This window comes from Acomys minous (assembly GCF_964271855.1).
Source record: "Acomys minous genome assembly, chromosome: 1".
Lineage (NCBI taxonomy): Eukaryota > Metazoa > Chordata > Mammalia > Rodentia > Muridae > Acomys > Acomys minous.
The window spans coordinates 154,272,333-154,292,602 of NC_140483.1; the positions used below are offsets into that span (position 1 = coordinate 154,272,333).

The 20,270-nt window shown below is 42.0% G+C and overlaps 1 protein-coding gene across 3 annotated transcripts in view; it reads left to right on the plus strand.

The window, feature by feature from the left end:
* KIAA1958 overlaps window positions 1-20,270 on the plus strand; it is a 139,647-nt gene that overhangs the window by 5,817 nt on the left and 113,560 nt on the right. The window lies entirely within an intron of this gene.

Consider the following 20,270-nt stretch of genomic DNA (forward strand, 5'->3'; position numbering starts at 1 on the left):
TTTGACAAGGACAAGCACGCTTTCATCTGAGCCCCAGGCCTTATCTTACCCCGGGAACCTATTATTCTAGTCTTGCCTTGCAAGATAGCGTTACTGCTGCTATGCTTGTTATGTCGGGTGCACAGGGGAGGGGGTCTTACAGTCGGGAGGTACCGGGAGGTGCGTGTGGGGCGTGTGAAGGAACGTGCGGCGCTACGCTCCCTTATATTTATTGTTTCTAACGGAGGAGGGCTTTCTCCCAAAGGCTCCCTCCCCCAATCCGAGGCTGCGCACAGTGGTTTGTGTTTGTTATCAAATAGATCAAGAAACCTGGGGTCCTGGGGAGAGGAGGTTGGGCTGACCAGCAGCACATCAGATCAAACAAACAAACAAACAAAAAATGTTCGTGGTTTCCTTACGGCTATCTTTCATTTTTAAAGATCAGATAGTCACTTAAATGGGGAAAATTGAACATGGCTGATTCTTTTTTTAAACAATTTTATTTTTGTTTCGAAGTTTTGGAGTAAAGTTTTCTTTCATGGTCGTTAGAATTATCACTGACAGAGTAGTCTACCTATTAAATGAACAGTTAACCGTCGTGTCAGGTAGTGACTAGTAACAGCTACACAAGGGCTTGCATTAGAGAGTGAGACACATGATAGTGTTTCCATGCAGGCTAAAGTCTTTGTTTTGTGTTTTAAGATAGGAGGTTATTGATAGCTTGATAGCATGGGAGGAGAACGTGATGTTAGAAGTTGTTTTTCCCACCTGTATTTCCTTCTTTTACATGATGCATTTATGCATTCGATGCATACAAACCAAGGATTGGGTAGTTGTATATGTTGGATATAGTGTTTTGAAAAATGTAAAGTAGATTTTTCTTGCTCTATTGTCTGGCTAACTTCTTGAAGAGTTTCTATGTGTTCATAGATAATTAAGTGGTAAGTGAAGTCCAGGATTCCTTCATAAAATTCGTTTCACAGACTAATGTTTACTATGTAGGTATGGGGTTATGTCCTTATGTTAACCTGTTCCTCACTTGTAGAAACTTTATTTTTGTATGCTGTGAAAATTCATATGAACATATATATGTCTGAATGTAACCTGGAAGGTTCTTTTTTTTTTTTTTTTTAGTAGTTTTGAGGAACACTAAACAATGCTAGGTACACCCATTTGGAGAACGTGGAAGCTTCCTTTAAAAAAAAAAAAAAAATATATATATATATATATATATATATTTGAAGGAAAAAATACTGTGATGAGAAAGCTACTTAAATTTCCATTAAGTTGTTAAAAGTTTAAGAAAAAATACAATTCAATGCACTTTTATTAAGGTACACTATTTTTATCATAAAAGTTTAATATGCTTAAAATAGTGATTTTTTTTTTTTTGGAGAAAAATTTACCCTAGATTCTTGCCCCAGTTACACTGGATTGCATGCTGAATTTTTGTGTTATCAGACTATACATTTGTGTATGCTTAGTGTCTTAGAAGCAGCAGGATCGACCATGGTGGATCAGGTTTTGCTGTGACTTCCGGTCTTAATTAGGTAAATGCATTTAAACTACACAAAGGCGCAGAACTTAGTGTGTGACTCTGGTCCACCCTGGCCTAAACCTCTCTGCTCTCCCTTATAAATAGCTTAAAGAGGAGTCTTGAATTAGGTCTGGTGTTATCTGGAACAGGGAGTTCTAGAACACCATCACAGTGGCAGCTCATTGGCACTGGTTGAGATTACTAAAGAAGACAGGCTAACAAATTGAATGGCTTGTTTGTGTGTTTATTAGACTGTCAGTGGTAGCGATAAGCCTTAACAAAGCATCTCTGTGTAAATGCAGGAGGGAAAAAAAGCTAACAGTGCCAGGGCTGTGTTGGGAATGCTTTGGCAGAGTGGTACTTGTGTCTAACAGTTTTCTTGGATCAGCATTATAGAGTGTCTTTATCTGCTCCGGCTGAGAGATAATACCCTGCCTTTTTTTTCTTTGTGACTGGTGTGTAGATGTTAATATTTTTCTTTCTGTGTAACTAATAATGGTGTGTCAGCAGCATTTCAGAGTGGCTTACATATTTTTAACTTATTTCCCTTTTGGTCAGTTGGTGTCTAAGAGGGCATGTAAATTAATTTTTGTCTTGATGCTTCATTTTTTAAAAACCTTCCAACAAATAAATGCTCCTTGCAGAAAATTTGGATTTGTATAAATTGGCCTTTAAATGAAGTTGACATTTAGCTGTTTTTTTTCCTTTTTCTAAGCAACACTAAGCTGTCCTCAGTTAAATCTGGGAGACTTAAAAGTCTACAGGCTTTTCCAGGACTTTCCCGTGTTTGATACTAGCATAACAAAACAGAAAACTGGGAGGTAACAGATTTGTTCTTTATAGATCTGTGACTTTCGGTCGGGTGCTTGTCCCATCCTGTGTTGTGATCCTGTCCCCTCACCCCGCCCCCCACCACACAGTTAGTTCCTGTGGCCTGATGAGGAAGCAAGCCAGGATGAGAGGTGTGATAGAAGCTGCTCCTTGCAGGTTTTGTCACTTTGTTCTGAGAAGAGCTGCTTGCTGAAACGCAGAGTTCATTCTTGGAGTACTATCCTGGTACCAGATGCGTGAGGCTGGCTCAGAGGGAGCCTCCCTCCTAAATACTGTCAAAAATAGAGAAGCTGAAGATTGGAGAGAAGCCATTTATTTTGAACAGTTTATTCCATGACAGTTTGTGTTTATAAAGAAACCTGCTCATAATATTTATTTGAGGGATCTACATAGTACCCAAAGAAGCCCCACAGGCTTTTTTTTTTCTCCTTTAAAAAGTTTCCACAGAGCTTAGGTTCCGTGGTGCTTCTTGAGTTTGCTTCTGATTAGTTGATTTATGGACGTTATTTACCAGCATGATTGGAGAATCCTTTTGCTAGTCTGAAATTGCACTCTGTCTGTGCTCTGGTCGGTTTCCCTGGAAACAAATGCACTGCATAGATTCCATAATGAGGACTGTGGTTGGCTAGTGACTGTGTAAATTCTGTTGTTTGGTAAAGCTTAGTCTGAAATTTAAATAAAGGTCAAGAAAGCAAAAGCACTGAAAAATGCAAATTCGGAGATTTTATTTTGTATCTAGTACCGAGAAAGTTTTAATAGGCGTTTCTGGAGGAAGGTGAGTTTCCCAGAAGTGTTCATCTGCAGTTGGGGGGATCTTTTGGTATTTCATACTGGCGATGCTGGTGGCTGAAGGGACAATGGGGATGTGTTTCAGACATGTGCTATTACACTTGTAAATCATGTAGAGAGTGAAGGGGCGGGGAATAGGCATAAAATAGGTACATTTTTATACCTAGAAGAAAGTAACATGTGTACTTCAAAGAACACTATGCAACTTCACATGAAATAGAACTTTAGAAACTTAAAAGTATTAGAGAAACTTCTAAAAAAATACATCAAAATCTTTTCATACGCTGATATATTTAAAATCTGGTTGTTTTTCCTTCTGATCTGTCTGAACTTTGCCCCCAAAACTGCAAGTTGGAGACCAGCTTTCCTCTCTACTCTGTGGCTCTAGATACAAGATGAAAAAGCAAAGCACAGTGCCGCTGGTGGTGGAAAGAGGAGGCCGACAGAGAGGCAGAACCCGCTGAAACCACTGCAAACAGCATTTTTTTTTTTTTTTTTGGTGGGGGGACAGGATTTCTCTGTGTAGCCCTGGCTGTCTTCTTGCTTTATAGACCAGCCTGGCCTTATACTCACAGAGATCCTCCTGCCTCTGTGTCCTGAGTGCTGGGATTAAAGCTGTGCACCACCATGTTGGCATGTAATTATTGTCTTTTCATTTGATGCCTGAAAATATTTCTTGTTTGTCAATCATAAAGGATTTTGTTTTTTGTTTGTTTGTTTTTTTCAAGACAGGGTTTCTCTGTGCAACAGCTCTGGCTGTCCTGGAACTCACCCTATAGACCAGGCTGGCCTGGAACTCACAACAATCCACCTGCCTCTATCTTCCAAGTGCTGGGATTAAAGGCGTGCGTCACCATGCCAGGCTTCCTTTATTCCTTTTTAAATTGCAGATACTGTGCCCCTTTAGCTTTTCTTATAAATACTGCTATGGCTTTTTAAATTTTACCATTGCATTATTTAAAGCATAATTATCACCTATCAGAAAACCCCTCTTTTCCGCTGGGTAGTGGTGGTGCACACTTTTAATCTCAGCACTCAGGCAGAGGCAGGCAGATCGCAAAGCGAGTTCGAGGCCAGCCTGGTCTGCAGAGTGAGTTCCAGGAGAGCCAGGGCTACACAGAGAGACTGCCTTGAAACAAACAAACCCTTTTCTGCTGTGGGACTTGCTATGTCTAAGTCACAGTTAAGATGTTTGTGAGTTGAGGCTCGGCTAGGACATGGCCCCGCTCTACACAGCTTCTGGGTGGCTTAAACAAGAGGCTATTTTCTTAGGATTCTTCAGGTCAGAAGCGTGAGATCTGGGTTCTGCTCAGGGCTCCTTGGATTGGTTTCCTTCTGCCTGTCTATGTCCTAATTTGTAAAGACATGAGTCATTACAAGAAGGATTAGGCTACCTTGATATGACTTTATTTTACCTTATATCTTTTGAAGGCCTTAGCTGCACAGATAAGTTTCTGTTGGAGGTGCTGGCAGTTAGGACTTGCAAGATGCACAGCCTGTGCTTGTACTCACCCGGAGCCTTGACTACATGTTCATTTTATTCTGTTTAGTGATTTCTGGTAGCTTCATCTTTTATGTCTTTACTTTTTCACATTTCCCACAGGTTTATTTTTTTTTTTAAGATTCATTTTTATTTTATATGTATGCATGCATGATGCGCACCACATGTGTGCAGTACCTGCGGAGGCCAGAGAGGGAGTTGGATTCCCTGAAACTGGGGTTAAAGACTGTTGTGAGTCTCCATGTGAGTACTAGGAGTTAACTCTATTCCTCTATGAAGCAGCACGTGCGTCTGACTACCTAGCCGTCTCCCCAGCCCCACAGTTTACTTTTTTTAAAGGAATGGGGTGCGCATATGCTTCTGTAGCGTGTAGATGTGTGCACGCACACACACGTGTGGTTGGTATGTGTTACATGTTTGTATGTGTGTGGATGAGTTCCTGCTGGTGCCCAGGAACACATGGAGGTTGATATTGGCTCTCTCCCTCAGTTACTCTCCATCTTGTCCTTAATTTTTGAGATAGGATTACTTGCCGAGCCGGGAGCTTACCGGGTCTGTTTGACAGGCGGACTAGTGTGTTCCACGGATCCTGCTGTGTCTGCCACATTGTTGGGATTGGGATTACAGCTGTGTACTGCTGCGCCGGACTTTATACGTGGATATACTAGGGCTCTGAACTCAGGCGCTCGTGTCTGCACTATCTCCCCAGCCCCAGGAGTGGGTTTTAAGGGGAGGGGGGAAAAGACGAGCAGTGTAGAACAGAAAATAAACATAAGCTGTTTTGCTAGTTGCTTTTTATAACAGACTAGTACAGAGTCTTCCCGTTACTAAACTCAAGACTCAAAGGTTGAGCTGATGGGTCAGCCTCTATTGTGTGGCGTTGACTCTAGGCCTTACAGCTGATGAATCACTGAGTGTGTGGCATAGTCCGTGCTTTTACCACATTTGAACGGAAGAATGGACACTTGGCCCAGGCAGAAGCAGATGCAGTCTGCTTTTTGTGTTAGCTACCAGAGTTTCTGCTTGGGCTTCACTGCCAGGGGGAGTATACGTCTTGTCAGATTTCTTTGTGTTGTGATCTTTTCTAGTCTGTATATATCCAGTGTCCAAGCAGAAGTCCACTGAACCATCTGTGTCCCTTCGGGGATGCTGGCACTGTTGATTGTACCTTTCTTTTGCACATGAATTCCATGGGTCAGGGCTGGTGGCCAGCAGGAGCTCCGTGGCTACCCTAAGCTGTGGGTTGGGTTTTTAAATCTATTATGATTTGTCACTTGAGTACCACGCTCAAAAAAGGAGCAACGTGTCAACTCTCTGCTATTAAAAATAAAGGAGGCGAGGGCTTTATTTTGTACATACTTTTCATGTTCGCTATAAATGGTTAAATTACAAAGTTCTGGAACGCCAGAGGATTGTAAGTGTGACCAGATTCAGTGGACGTGTAAATGCTGCCCTGTTCTGTGACTTCTGAGGACATGCACCCTTTGGTCTGTTTGGTACTCTCGTGCTGCTTTCTAGGGAGTTATGTGTCATCCTGTGAGTAGCCATTTAATTTAAACAGGAGTTCAGGGGCTGATTCTCCTTATCCTCAGGCCTATCTTCTGTATATAATCAAGCCCCTAGAGTCATCAGCTATGGTTTCCAAGATTTTATTTAATGTTTCCAATTGCTCTTAAGTCTACTGTTAAATATAAGCAGAGTGTAGGTGTAGCTCGGGGTACAACACACACTCACCATGCACAAGGCCTTAGGTCTCATCCTCAGTTTGCACACACACAGATACGTAGCATTTTTCATATGTAGCACGAACCCTTATGCTAGCACTTCTGTAATCATTATAGTTAGAAGTTCATTAAATCCTTATAAATGACTCTCATGAAAAATATTTCTTGCTTTTTATAACTAAAACTGTTTATAGCTGTAGTGGAAATTTTGGTTTCTTTAAAAACTTAGCTATGTTACATAAACAGGTTTTGTTTTAATCCCAAGCTTGGGATATGGAACTGCTTTTAGTTTGTTCACAGCTGATAATTGCTCCTGTGGCTCTGAGAGGGGCGTGGTCTTTGCCAGCTGCAGTTAGTTTAATTCTGAGGACTCAGAGAAGGGGGTATACATATAAAAGCCCAGAGAGAGTACTAACTGTTCTTTGTTAATTTTCCCAGATATATAATGTATTTTACTATATTGGTCCAAATATTTTAATCTGTTCTAACTTTGGGTATTAATTGTATTTCATTATCTTCATTTTCTTTGTGGGGGCTCCTGCGGTATATATGCTAGATCATTCTTGCTTCTCTTTTATATATACAGCTTTTCCTTTCCTTTTTTTTAAAATAGGGTGTCGCTATGTAGCCAAAGCTACCCTGGAACTTGTTATGTAGACCAGGCTGCCCTCTAACTCACAGATCTGCCTGGGTTGAAATTGAAAAGACTATGCTATTATACCTGGCCAATAATTATTATTATTATTGTTGTTGTTGTTGTTATTGTTATTATTATTATTTCTTGTTTTGTTTTGTTTTTTGTTTTTCGAGACAGGGTTTCTCTGTGTTAGCCTTGGCTGTCCTGGACTCACTTTGTAGACCAGGCTGGCCTCGAACTCACAGCAATCCACCCGCCTCTGCCTCCCGAGTGCTGGGATTAAAGGCGAGTGCCACCACGCCAGGCCTCCAATTATATTTTTTAAAAGTCATTGTCTTTGTATTTGTTTACTTGTCAAAAAAATTGAACTTTTATATTTGTGTGTGAAGTATCCCTTCAGATGTAGGGGTCAGAGGACAGCTTTTTGGGGTAGGGTCTCCTCTTACTGTGGGATTGAACTCAGCACTGCCCCACTAGGTCACCTTGCCAGCACTGCTTTACTTTTTCCTCTAAAATATTTATTTACTTTGTGTGTGTGTGTGTGTGCGTGTGCATGCACACACATACTCTCTCAGGCGTCACATCTGTGAGGGTGCTCATCAAAGACCGAGGAGGGAGTTGGCTCCCTAGGAGCTCTGCAGTTACAGGCAGTTGTGAGCAGCCTGGCGTGGTGCTGGGAGCTGAGCTCAGGTCCTCCGGAAGAGCAGCAAGCACTCCTAACTGCGCTGCATCTCTCTACCCGCCCAGCTGCTTTACTTTAAAAACACATAGATTGTTCTTGAATGTGTGTATGGAGCGTGTGAGTGTGTGACATTGTGCATATGAGGTCAGAAGATAACATCGTGGAGTTGGGTTCCCATGTCAGCTGAGTGCTGGGATAGCAGACGTGTGCCACTGTGCCTGGCCATTCCCTGTCCCCTCACTAGTCTTTCTGTGACCTCAGTCTGTTAAGCCCTGGTGTTCCTTTAAATGTTCCTGGTCTTTCTTCTCTTCCTTCTTAAGCTGCCCCGGATGCTGTCCTTTTTCTCTGTGCATCCGTTTGTTGTCTAGCCAGTGTTACGTTTTTAGCTTTTCTGTTTCTCTCCGTCCTTCCACTCCCTACCCCAGCTTTTCTTTCTGTCTCTGTCTTTCTGTCGTCATCTAACCCAGGCTGTTCTTGAACTCACTACATAGCCAAGGATGACATGGACAACTCCTTTACCTCCCAAGGGCTGGAGTGCAGGCACTGAAGTGCTGTGCTACCGTGTGTCCACGCTATGCCGAGTCTTGTGGTAGGCCTTTATTAGCTTCATTATTTGGCCCTTGTTCATTATCTTCATTGTTCCTTTCCTGGGATAGCTTGGTTCTTTTCTTATGTTTATATTTAAATTAGATGGCTATGCCTGTATTTTAGGCATGAGCTTGCTATGCTAGGGATAGGAAATTGTCCTAGTTTCATGGTTCAAGATTTTTCTCCTTTATTGCTTTTGTGAAGTATTTTAAGATATGGCCACTCAAAAAACTCAAAATGAAGTATTGTACACTCATTAGAATGAAAAAAAAAAGATGAAAATTAGCCAGTGTTGTGAGCACATACAGCAACTGATTTCTGCATTGCGGTGGGGAATTATGCATCGGCATGATAATGTAAATTGGAACGAACAAATTAGAAAGCTGTTTGGCAGTGTCTACCAAAACTAAACACATCCATACCCTATGGTTCACAATTCCACTTGGAGATACACACCATCAAAGTAAATGTACTAGAGTGAATGTTCAGAGCACTGTTTATAATACCCTCAGATGGAACTGTCCACAGTGACCATTGCTACCGTATGTGGAAAAGTGTTACTTCGACATACCCAAATAAATCACATCTCATAGAATTGATACCTTTGTCTCCTTCTCCAGTGGTCTGCTGTGGTCAAATGATATTAGCAAACCTCAGTGCCATAGCAGTGTGTGTGTGTGTGTGTGTGTGTGTGTGTGTGTGTGTGTGTGTGTGTGTGTTCAGTACGACTACCTAGGGAGAAAGTAGTAAAACGAAAGGAGAAATAGGGGCCCTTTGAATGCAAGGAATGTCCCATAATTTGGTTGTAGGCTCTGTTGTAGAACGTTGTGAAGTAGTAGTAAGGTATTTACTCATTATTGCTATTCTTTTCTGATTGCAAATCATGATTGAACACAAAGAGCAATAGAAGGATCCTCTCATGGAGCCCCTTCTGTAATGTTCTCTGAGGGGCCTTTCCTTTCTCTCCTTTGTCTCACTCAGTCCTCTTCGGTTGCTTGACTTGTGCTAACAGTTTTCTTCCCAGTTTCTCTTAAGTCATTATTATGGTTGGAGGCTGATGTGTTTGGTTCTGAGTTGCTGGTGCTGTTTTCAAGTTCTGGGCACTTTCTGAGGTAAGGCCAGCTGGTAGCTGTGCATCCCTGGGGGCGTGTTCTTGCTCTGGCCTCTCTGTTCCTTCTCTCTGCTTCCTGTGCTGCTCTGCCCTGCCCTGCCACACTTTCTCCTCTGTGGTGCACAGACTGTGAGCCCTGAAACTGTGAGCCAAAATTAGTCCTCTCGCCTTGAGTTGTTTCTCTCAGATCAGGAGAGCAGGAAGCCAATGCAGTAATGTTGATAACTGGACCAACATTTGTGATGGCCTAGAAGCTTGAGCAACCTGGTTGTTCATAGATGCAATTTTATTTAAATGGGATATGTCTTGTTAAGGGGCAGTTTTTGGAAATTTCTTGTTCCCCGTCTTTTCAAATTAGCAGAACTGATTCTCACTCTAACAAACACACTCCCTTTTGATCCTACCTAAATGATTAGTTTTTCTAGTTTACCTAACTTTAAGTGATAAACCAATACATACTTACTGAAGTGAGTTTAATTCTTTTGTAGTGACAGGTTTGTTAATGTTTTCATGGCAGTTTTGGTTTAGAAATTCATGTTATCTGGCTGTTTTCAGAAAACTAAGAGCTCAACATTAGTGGGTTTCTCAAATAGTGAAAATTAACATTGTGAGGAAAATTTACGATTTTAACTTTTTTGTGAACATACTTTCTGAGTTAAGTTTAAGTAAAGTCAGTCATGCCTTTATTTGCTTTTGGAAATCTGGATCAAGAAACAGAAACACTTAAAATTATCTTTTTCATTCGCTGTACAGTTGTCTCAAGTTTCTTACCTTTGAAGTTTTGTATCTTTAATCCTGTTTTCTGCAACCAGTTCTAGAAAGGATCAGTCAGCGCTTCTGACAAGTCCACTAAATTTACTGATTTACCCAAGTCCTATCTGACTAGCCTTTGATGAGATACCTGTGAAATGTTAGCTGAAAGCACCCCTGTTCTTCCTGCAGAACACCCTTGAGAGACAAGCATTGTCTGATAGCTTAGTCTTGCAAGTATCTCTCCTCTAGAACATATGGAAAGATGCGTAGCCTTATAAATAGCATTGTGCCTATGAATATACTTGTGAACATATTTGATACGAATTTTTGATTTGTATATATTCTACTTAAATTGCTTTTTAGCCAACTGGCTACGTTCTTTCTGGCAGTCAAAAGTCTTACCACAAAATATGTTTTCTATATACATTTCTTTAACGATATCTACATTGATATAAAACCTCTATCTTCCATTAAGGAATTAATTTTCCTTTTAAAAATCAGTTTTAAAGCCAGGTGTGGTGGCACATGTCTGTAATGCCAGCACCTGGGACAGGGAGGCAGCAGGATCTCTTGCTGGAAGGCAGCTTAGGGGCTGCACAGGAGATCTCGCCTTAAAAAAATATAATAACTTTATAAATTTATCGTATTGCTTTTCTTTTTAGGTCATTTTGGCTGTTAAGCCTTCAAGTACATTCTTTGTGTGTATGTGCCATTATCGATGAGAGGTGCACATGGATGTGTGTGCATGAGCTGGGATCTGAGGATAACTCTGGGTGTCTTTGTTGTTGTTGTTGCTTTTGTTTTTTTGCGGCAGGGTTTCTCTGTGTAGCCTTGGCTGTCCTGGGCTTGCTTTGTAGACCAGGCTGGCTTTGAACTTACAGTGATCCACCTGCCTCTGCCTCCTGAGTGCTGGGATTAATAGCTTGCACCACCATTCCAGCTCTGGGTGTCATTTTTTAGGCTCCATCCACAATCTTTTTTTTTTTTCTTGCTTTCAGAAAAGGTCATTTGCTGACCTACAAGTAGACTAGATCAGTTGGCCAACCAGACCAGTGGTGGTTTAAATACGAGTGGCTCCCTTTCTGCCCCCATAAACTCATGTAGCTGTGGCCTTGTTGGAGGACATGTGTCACTTCTTTGAAGTTTCAGAAGCCCATGTCAAGCCCAGTCTCTGTTTTTCTTCCGGCTGCCTGCAGATCTGGATGTAGAACTCTCAGCGTCTTCTCCAGCACCACGTCTGTCTGCACACCGCCGTGCTCCCCATTATGATGGCAGTCGGCTAAATGTCTGAAGCAGTAACCCAGCCTCCAGTTAAATGCTTCCCTTTGTAAGAGTTACCTTGGTCATGGTGTCTCTTCACAGCAGTAGAACAGTGACCACGACAGAGGTTTGTACCAGGGAATGTGACAGGCCTGACTATGGTGGGTTTTTTGGAGAAATATAGAAGACGCTGAGACTTTGGACTAGAAAATTATTTAACTGTCTCATAAGAGTTGCTTTGGTCATGGTGTCTTCACAGCTTTAGGTATGTTTCAGGGGAAGGATTTTATTGTAGCTTTGAGGGAGAGTACAGCCAGAGGCATCTGGAAGACTCCAGAGCAGAGAGAGAGAATAGTAAACTGAACATCACCAGCAGATTGGATTGGGCCCTGGGGATGTGGGGTGGAGAGCAAGAGAGGAAGAGAAAATAGACTGTGGCTGAAACTGTAGGCTTGTGAGGGAATGAGAAATGGGGAGAAAAGCCTACAAGCTGGAGAAGGTTTTAGGGTAGGGGCAGAGTGAGAAGAGCCATGGTACTTGTGGTACTCTATGAGCCTGAGGCCAGCATCCTCTTTGGTATGCTAATAGGCACTTCAGATAGCCTTTTGTCCCTTCTAGCAGTGATAAGAAAATGGCTCCTTTGATAGAGAACTGGTCCCAAAACTTGGGTGAGTGTTAAGGACGTGACAAAGTTTCATGAGCCATAAATACTAGCCATACCAGTTTAAGAGTAATTCTAATTCAAAGGATAGAAAAAAGTACACGTACAAAAACACTTGTCAGAGCTGAGAACACCAAACCGTCTGTTGTCTGTGGTTACTTGTCTGTTACTTAGTCGAGGCTAGACTTCAATTTGTTATGTAGTTCCTACTGGCCTAGTGTTTGCATTCTTCCTGAATCTTCTAAACACTGGGGTTATGGTATGCCAGCATGCCCAACTCTGGTTGCTTCTCTGTGCCTTGTAGAATTGAGTAGGTTCCTTGCAGAACCGAAAATATTTACTATCTACCCACCTGAGAGAGGACTTGCTGATCCCTCATTAAAGCTGGACAATAACTGGCACACTTAGCAGTTGGGGAATTGTTGGGTAAACCCTTGTTCAAATTGTTAGGGCCGTTTATAGCAATAACTATACATATCCTTCAACCAGAAAATATTTATTAGGCAGTTACTGTGTGTTAGGTACTCTGCTTGGTTCTAGGAATTTAGTAAAGACAGAGCCATCTGCCTTTATAAAAATTTAATTTGAGTAGGGCAGAGAGACCAAACAAGACAAAAGAACTCATAAATGTTAGGCAGTTAGAGGAAGTATCAGGGAAGGGCTAGGAGATATTTCAGGCTTAGGGCTGGGTATTTGAGGTAGAGTTAGTTAAACACGATGGCTCAACACTTGGGAGGCAGAGGCTGGTAGATCTCTGTGAGTTTGAGGTCAACATAGTGAGCTCCAGGGCAGCCAGGACTACATGGTGACACCCTTTCAAACAAACAAACAAACAAACACAAAAATAGAGCGCACACACACACACACACAGAAAAACCAAAAAAAGAACTCACTTAAAAAGCGACTTTTATGTAAGGACTTAAAATAAAGTGAGATATCTGGAGTAGGTACATAGAAATGTGTCTGGTGACACTGAGACCTTCAGCTGAGTGACAGGTGAGTGGAAGAAGTGGCTGGAGAGATAATTGGAAGGGACTGGTGGCGGGGTGTGAGATGGCCGGACCACGCAGAAGCTTGTGGCAAAAGGAAAATCCTTGCTGTAAAGTTGTCAGATGGGAGAGGAAAGGAGCACTCTTCTGTCTTTTAAATCTCCCTAATTATGTCAGTATTTAAATACGCATAAAGAAATGCACCAAAAACTAACTGCTATATGTGTAGAGGGGCACAGTAACGAAACCACTGAAATGGCTGCTCGGTTGGGGGGAAGGTTTTGATTGCAGCTGAGAGAAGGGGGAGAGGGGGAGAGAAAGGGGGCAGTGGGAACAGCCAGAGGCATCTGGAAGGTTCCGGAGCTGAGAGAACAATAAACAGACTGGACATGGCTAGGGCTGTGAGCAAAGGGAGAATAGAGGGAAAGGTAGTGGAGATGTGGTGTGGGGAACTTGGCGTTCTGGAAAGAGCTGAGAGGCGCTAGGATGCCAGCATGGGGCATTTGATGTATGAGGCCAGCATGGGCCTTGGTAAACAACCACAGGTGTAAGTCAGTGTCCCTTCTGCAAAGGCAAGGGAAGTGACTCCTTTTGCCAAAAGGAACCTTGTCAGAAGTTCCTGAGGAATGCTGGCTTTTATCTTAACTACCGGAAATCCTTTTATAGTCCAGCTTGAGGTGGGTTAAACTGTGATTTCTGGGCACATGTACTATCTTTGGATAAGAGACTGTACAGTTATGAATATAGTTTTCTTTCGCCATACTTCTGGAATATTTCTATATTTTATTATTATATTTAAAAGAGTGTATGTATAGGCCAGAGGACAGCTTTTTAGGGGTGCATTCTTGCCACTGTGGGCTACCCCTTACCCCTTCCAGGAGTACAGAGGCTGGGTTACACAGGAGCCACTGCATCCAGATTTTAAGTATTTTTAAAAGCATGAAAAATTTTGTATATTTGTGACTTTGGAAAAATTTGAAATAAAATATTTTTGATTTTCCCAAAGTGGATACTATGTGAATACTGAGAACAGACGGCAGTGTCTTTAGCCATCTAAGGTGTTGGGTTTTTTTGTTTTTTGTTTTTTTTTATTGTTGTTGTTCATGTGTTTGAACCAAGAGGGACTATAGAGATTATTTTATACCCCTGCTTTATGATGAAGGAGCGATCTGGAGCAGTGAAGCAAGCAGGCTTCTGCCTCTTTCTGATGGTGTTTACATCTTTTATCATTATTTAATCTCAGGCTTTCTAGCACCTGAGTCGCTTTTGCGATTAATAATTTAGCTAATCTTTGTTGAAAAAATAAAGTCTTTGGGGGGGAAAAAAAAGAAATGTAAGTCTGTTTCATAAACCAGCACAGCATTTCTGGTGTCAGTAACAGTCTTTGCTAATTAAGGGCAAAAGTTGGATTCAATATTTCTGGCCTTAACACTCATCGGTCCCTGTTCACTGCTTTCTGGCCGTTGTGAATGTTTGATGTCTGCTTGTGTTCCCACGTCCACAGTGGTGGTACTGAGGATGTGCTTCGTTGTGTTGTTAAGGCTGAAGTGCATTCATGAGGGTAGAGTGCCAAGCACATAAGCTAATTAGTACTGGAGTTTACACATCTGGAAGACTCTCATCTCCCACCCCACCACACAAATCTGGATGCTGAGAAAATGGATTTCAAGAAATCTCTAAGCGACTGCAGAGATGACTCAGTGGTTAAGAGCACTGGCTGCTCTTCTAGAGGCCCCAGCTTTGTTTCCTGGTAACCACATCTCTAATGACAGTTCTAGGGTGCCCAACTCTCTCCTCTGGTATCCTTGGGTACCAGGCACAGGAGTGGTGCATATATGTGCACACAGGCAAACACTCATACACTTAAAATTTTAAATATGTAAATATTTATATCCATAAAGCCGTCTCTCCAGCCCTCCAAGTATATATGTCTTAAAGCATATTTTTATTTAAAATACTGTGTTTGTGTCTTTCACAGGCCATGCAGGTAATTTATTATGAACATTTTTAAAACTAGCCATCTTAATGCAGTAGTATCAAGTCCTGTTCATTTGTGGACTGAGTGGCAGCCTTCCTAGTTAGTTACTGAATTTTGAGAGAATGATGCTTGTTTTATTTGAGTGAGAAAGACACTGTGATGTTTACCAAAGTGACAGTGTTATGAAATGTGGGGCAGGATTGCATGGCAAAGGGCAGCTCTTGAAAGGCTGCTCATTTGCTGGAGCATGCAAGGACTTGCTCTGTGAGTATTTAGGTCAGCGGGATGCAGTGGAGGGTGGTGGATGAAGATGTGAGCATCCCTCAAACAGACACCACAGTTCTGGTATTTGCATAGTCCCTAACTGCTGTTGTTAGTTTACCAGTAAGACCTAATAACGTTTATTATCAGGCCTATTATTATTTTTACAGCAGTATTTTCTAACCTACTAGCAATCAATCAAGACACAGACACCTGTTATATTTCAAAATAGCCTTAGTTAACCTGGGGCAGGGCAGATATCAATCCTCTAAACTACTTCCTATAGTGAGGCAGGTATGGGATACCTGAATCCTATGGCGTCTAGTTCTAATAATTCCTATCAAGCTACCTCCCATCCATAATCCCATATACTTGCCAGTGTTCTTCATCTGGGCCAAGTCTCCATCCACACAGGCCACGTGCTTCTCTTGCATCTAACCCATGGCGGCCTTCTCCTCTCTCCTTTGTCTCTCTTCCTCTTCTCAAGATTCTCTCTGTCTCCTCAAGCCCAGGAACCTTAGCCCTGGCTATCTCATTTGCCCTGCCCAGGTGTGATGGCTTTCTGTTAATTAGCATCAAAATACATCAGACCAACATCTTACCTCAGATGCTAAAGACCATTGAACTCACATAATATAATTAAGAATAAATAATTTGCAAGTTTAAAAAAAATTTAAAAATATGGCAATGGATGGTGAAACGGAAAGTTGGAGAAAATGAAACTTAATCGGTGTATTATCAAAGTTTGTGGAAATAAGACTGAGATTATATTTCTTCATGGTAGTTAAGGATAGATTGTTATGGTATATAAACTATATGTTGCACAACAGGTGTGGTATAAGGAAGTTTATTGTGAGAAAGGCAGGGGAGAGAGGGGGAGAAGATATAGTTGAGTGAGCCATGAGAGAGATAAATGTACAAAATGGAAGACAGATTCAGAGGGGCAGGCAGAGAGACAGGCTGAGAGAGGAGGCAGGCCAACTGCCTTTATCTGGCAGGAGGCAGGTGATGACATCAGCGTTGCTAGGCAACCTAGAGGCCGGCTATTGGGATAGACTTGTGAACTAACTGATAACTTTATATCTGTAGGCTATCTAATCTAGTTTGTGTTTGTGGCTACTTGGGGATTGTGCAAAATTTTACTAGTTTCTATTAAGAAAAATAGGAATAACTTTGCAATGTTGATTTTATTTTATTTTTTCGATACTAAACCTTTAAGAGGCTTACTGGCTCCATTATTTCTGGGCTGTAATGAAATAGAACATTGTGGCCACAGGGTGTGATGAGCAGAGTGACTGCCTCAGGGGAGAAGCAGAGGATAGGGGAGGTCTGGGAACACAATACTCCCTTCAAAGGCAAAGCCCCCAGTGGCCTCCCTCCTCTCACCAGGCCCCATCCCTTAAGTCTCCACTGCGGTCCAGTAATGCCATCATGCTATAGCTCTATTAGTGGGTTAATCATCAACAGTTTAGGGCCCTCAGGGTCCAGATGCTTCCAGAAAGTCATCATCTGGCTACCAAGCCTTCAATACACAAGCATTCGTGGGGAACACTGTATGTAGCCCATAATGCTCTTGTTCAACTTTAAAAAGGACAAATGCAATTAGAGAGCAGGAATTTCTGCTACACTAGCCTAATGCAGACATGTTTGTTGTCTCGTAATGTAGGACTTCTGGGGGCATATTAGCTGTGTCTAAGACCCGAAGTTGTGCTCAGCTATTAAGTATGGTGGTTTTTGTAGCATTCCTGACAGGTCTGAGGTACTTACATACCTAATTATTATTGCTCTTATTAACGGTTGTGGTACTTAATTGAACCTAGAGGTCACTTGGAATTTTCCTCGTGAACAGGCCTCTGAGAAGATATTTTTAAGGTGCAATTAGCATTCATGACTTGGTAGGTAAACTGAGGGCTTGTAGAAGTGTTTGGGGGTGGAAAGAAAGAAGGAATGCATCAACAAAGCCCCTCATGAATCATGCAATTATGATATGGAATTAGCTTTTCTTCCTGGCTCTCCTGCTGAGCCAGGTGCAGGTCCAAGGACTGACTAGCTTGTGACTTGGATTCCTCAAGAACATCTTAGATGTTACTCTCTTCTGGGTTTGAGTTGATACTGTGTGCATAAGAATACTCAGGAGGGCAGCGGTGGCGGCAGCATGCTCCTTTAATCCCTGCACTTGGGAGGCAGGGGCAGAGGCAGATCTCTGTGAGTTGAGGACAGCCTGGTCTACAGAGTGAGTTCCAAGAAAACTAGAGCTAAAATGGAGAAACCCTGTCTCGAAAAACCAAAAGGGGGGGGGGGGGGAGAAGAAGAAAAAAGAACAGACAAGAAAGGAATGCTCAGGAGGGTGTGTGGAAGTGGGAGCTGTCAGACATTACTTTGAATGAATGTTTGGTTTGGTTTGTTTTTTGAGTGGAGAGTTTGGTTACAGGAAGTGAAGCATTAGCACCAGAGGAGCTGAGTCTGTTCCCGGGGACACCATGCTGCTCTCCGCCCAGCTGCCCACACACGCTGCATCTCGCAGCTTTATTTGGTACTTACTTTTTCTGAACTCCTTTGAGAATTTGATAACAACTCTGACACTCACACAAACACATACACACACACACACACACACACACACACACACACACCCCATACAATTTCGTTTTGTATTGTATGTATTCTGTGTCAGGCACACTCTAGCCCTGGCTAACCTGGAAATCACTGTAGCCCAAGGTGACCTTGAACTCACAGCAGTCCTCCTGCCCTCAGCCTCCCTAGGGAGGGATTTCAGGCACTGACCACACATCCAGCTGGCATATAGTTTGCTTTAGTATTGCCACCAAGCCCAGGGTTTCTGCGTGCTAGGCAGATGCTTAGCTACTGAGCCCTACAGTGTACAGTGGTGTATGAAATTCAGGATGTGTGTGGACTCCTGATCTGTTATGCTAACCGGCTCTACTTTGTGTACTTGCAGCTTAGCATATGGCTTTCTCCTAAGAATACAAACTTAAGGTGTAAGATAAGGATAAGGAGAATGAGCTGGGCTTCTGGGAAAATTTACTTTTTTTGCAAGGGGAAAGATTGACAATGTTATTTTTCATAAGAAATCTATTAAAAAATTTCCAGATAAAAGTACTAGTGTGCATGTGATTAAATAATTCTCTATACTATAGGTTATAAAGATACAGCGTCTCCCTACTGGTGTGTTCACAAAAGCAGTCTAGCAAGGAAAAATTAAAAAGCTTACATTCTCATTTTCATTTCTAAGGGAATAAAGAGGAAGAATTCATTATGTCAAGCATGACAAATAAGCATGTATTAAAGCAGCTACATATGATGATGGCATATTGTCGAACACCCCAAGAAAGATAATTTGCATGGAAGATGATTATTCAGTAGGGCTTTAATTTACAAGAAACATTCCACCATTTAATTGAGCCCTTTTACACACACTGCTTTGCTTCAGTGGATTGCATTTGCTGTCTGCATATGTGCAATGCCAAAAGGGTGGTTAAAATTCGATTCAGTCTAGCTGGAAGGTAAAACAACAGCTGAATGTCATGTCATAAAAGTATACATTATTAAACATCCCGAGATTGGTTTTGGAATTAGTTTTCTGTTGGCTGGTTTGTACTGTAAAGCTGAAGCCCGATCTTTTTTTTTTTTTTCTAATAAGATTTTTATATAAGATTACTTGGCTCTTTTGGCCAATAGTTAAATTATATGGTTCAATTTAAAACTTTTTCAGTTTTATAAGGCACTCACCTATGTTAATGCTTTTGTGAAGTGATCAGAATAATCTGCATTCATAGTTATCACAGGAAAACCATTCAGCAGTAAAAACCCCAGACGGAAACAAACCTTTCAGCAATTAGCTGACTTATGGCTAAAGTGCCCAGAAAGATAATGTATTATAAAGTTTAAAAAGCATGTTTTGATTTATTTATTTGGTGTATGTGTGTGCGTGCATAGATGATGTATTGCATGTGTAAGGTCAGAGGGTAGCCTGTAGGAGTCAGTGCTTTCCTCCCATCATGTGAGTTCCCAGATCAGGCTTGGCAGCAAAGGCCTTGACATTTTTATTTTTTATTTTTTGCCCCAGTAAGGTGGTGGGGCCTTTAATCCCAGCACTTAAGAGGCAGAGGCAGTGAGATCTCTTTTGAGTTTAAGGCCAGCCTGGTCTACAGAGTGAGTTCCAGGACAGCTAGAATTGCACTGGGAAGGCCTGTCTCAAAAACACCAAAACAGATTTTTAAAAAAGCATAATGTAGGTATGTTTAATGTCTTACCCAAAGAATAGTGTATGGCAGCTGGGCGTGGTGGCGCACACCTGCAATCCCAGCACTTTGAGAGGCAGAGGTAGGTGGATCTCTATGAATTTGAGGCCAGCCTGGTCGACAGAGCAAGTTTCAGGATGACCAGGGCCACACAGAGAAAACCTGTCTTGAAAAAACAAACACCAAAAAAAAAACAGTATATGGCAAAGTGTTTTAGTTTTAGTTTTTATTTTTAATAAAGAAAGGTTTTTCATGAGCCTGGAACTGACTCCTGGTGGCTATTTTGTCTTTGAGACATTTAATAAACATGATTGTGAGACTCCAGTAGCCAGGCCTATTCTTTTTTGATTTTTTGAGACAGAGTTTTGCTGTGTAGCCTTGGCGGTCCTGGACTCACTTCGTAGACCAGGCTGGTCTTGAACTCTCAGGACCTGCCTGCCTCTGCCTCCCTGGGTGCTGGGAGCCAGGCCTGTTCTCAGTGTGGAAACACATGAGGATGTCGTCACTATGCTGTTCTAGAAGTCCTGCTGTGAAAGGCAGGCGAGGAAGGGGATAGAGCTCTGTGCAGGAAACCGTGCATTGATTGCCATTTGCATGAAAAGAGATGGCAAAGAGGAGTATTTGTGAGTGAGAAGAAAGCTGGAGGTAGAGGGAGAAGAGGCCGAACTCTTTGCTAGTGTGTCCATATTTGTGATGAGTGAAGGCTTTTGCTAAGCGTGGAGTGGGA